Source organism: Bactrocera latifrons, unplaced genomic scaffold (genome assembly GCF_001853355.1).
Source record: "Bactrocera latifrons isolate USDA-ARS-PBARC rearing strain unplaced genomic scaffold, ASM185335v1 scaffold_9, whole genome shotgun sequence".
Taxonomy (NCBI): domain Eukaryota; kingdom Metazoa; phylum Arthropoda; class Insecta; order Diptera; family Tephritidae; genus Bactrocera; species Bactrocera latifrons.
Window position 1 is genome coordinate 785,787 of NW_017537600.1, and position 2,263 is coordinate 788,049.

The following is a 2,263-nucleotide window of genomic DNA, read 5'->3' on the forward strand; positions in this document are numbered from 1 at the left end:
ATCAATATGGCAACCTTCTAAATGATATTATCTGTACCATAGATTCCTAACTGTAACAGTAAATGGCTTATTGCATTGTACATTGAATTTCGTTCAGTTCTTATTAAACCTTCAAACTATAAACACTGCGTTTAATTATCAGTAGTTCGACGTAACATTATAAATTTTTTTTTTTTTTTTTTTGTTTTGTTTTTGCAGAATTCGAGGTATTAGAATATGTATATATTTGTATAAAGATATTACAAATGCTTAGAAAAACGTTCCTTGAGCGAAACTGTCAACTCATTGTTGCTCTTATGAGCAAATAGCGAACTCATAGACACATTTATCCACACAAACACACGCCTACATGCACACGCATTGTCTTGTGTGGGCGCCTAACATGTGTTTAGCGCTGCTCAGTGCTCGCTAGACGCTGCCAAGCATTGCAGCAACAACGCAAAACCAAAACAATAAATCAAATCAAAACAAAGCACACACTCACACACAGTCAGACGCGTGCAGTGAAAGAAGAGCGCGCTCGGCTGCGCATGCGATAACATTTATGGCGCTCAATGACGTGAGTGAACTCTTTACTGTGCGCTTCACGCGTTGCAAAGCGAAGAATGAAAAATTGTTGCAATAAAACTGCAAGCTACACGGTAGCGGTGGCAGATGGCTGCAGCGCCTGAAACTGTGCTAACACATATGCAAAAAATCGCACGCCTGAGCACGAAGGAGAGCGCCAGTGCAGTTTTATGTGCTGCGTTGTGTGCGCAAATATATCTACATAGATATATATGTATGTGCCTGCATGAGTCCACACTCTCGCCTGCAACTAAAATTTTCGCAAACAACTCGCCAACTGAGCACAAGGGCTCCCAGCAAACACTCTTCTTTTGCACATACGCTGGGTCTCTCTGCAGCTACATATACATATATATATATGTGTATGTGCGTGTGTGTGTGTGCTGCGAGTTTTATTGCTGGAGAGCAATTCACACTAGCTGTGCGCACACTTTACGCTGGTGACCCGACCTGCGCGCACTCCCTTAATATATCAATTTTACGACCATATCGTTCTTCGTGTGCCGCTCAGCAGAGCATCAACCAACGGCCGACAGACAGACAGCAGCAGCCGCAGCACAGTTCACTGCTGGCAAGCATTGGCGAAAGCAGCATTTCATTTTGATTGTCGTGTGCACATCGTTCAAGTCGTTGTTGTCGCTGTCGGCTGCGCTGCCATCATGCTGTGTGTATGTGTGTGTGTGTGTGTGATCATCGATGTGGTCGTCGTCGTTGTCGTTACCGTTGTCTTCTTCGTCAAGCATCATTGTGTTTGCTGCGTTGTGTCGTGGCAACATCATATTGTGCCGCTGACTGTGCTGCTCCTGCTCCTGCTGCCTTTCATTGTATATTGGGCTGTCAGCTCTCAACGTTGTCAGTGTCAAAAAGATGTTTTAGTCGACAACTGAACGCTTCAACGGAATCATGTCGAATAATTTCAACAGTGTTGCGTTGCCAGTTACCACTACTAACACTACGACAACAATAATAAGAAAAACAAATCTAACTACTTTTTTCGCAACGTCTAAAATTACCACTGCTGCAACAATAACAACAAGAGCAAGTAAAGACAGCTTCACTTCACTTGTAAGCGACAGCACATATTTGACAGCTGCAAAAATAATAGAAATATTAGAGGCAACCAAAACAGCAATAGCAACAACAACACCGGTAAAGATAACAATAACAACAACAGCAATGCTAAAAACAAATGCAGTGGCAGCCAACGCGTGTGATATTGTAATTTTGCATTAGCTATTGCAACAACAACAACAAGAAAGTGAAAACGTGTTAGCCCACTGCGCGCAGTGTATTTGTATTTTCATGTATATATGTGTAAGTGTGTGTTTTGCAGCTTTTCTTGCTGTGCTTTTGACTCGAGCGCCTAGCGCCTTTAGTGTTGGCGGGAGTGTCGTCGCTGTTTGTTGGCAGCAGCGTTATCATTAGTGTGACGGCAAGGACATTTGCTAACGCCGAAGACATTGTGTGTCGGCGCTGACGTACGCAATTGACAACAAATCCAAGTTTATTGTCAATCAAAGTGTGCTTAATGAAATTTAAGGTGGAAAGTGTTTATAATCATTACTTTTTTTTTTGTTGGTTTCTCTTTCTGGATTGTTGTGTGTGCATGGCAGTGATAAGGTGCAGTGTTAAGTAGCAAAAATTGGTGGTAAATAAGTGAAAATAATAATAATAATAAATAAAAAAAATTTTTGAA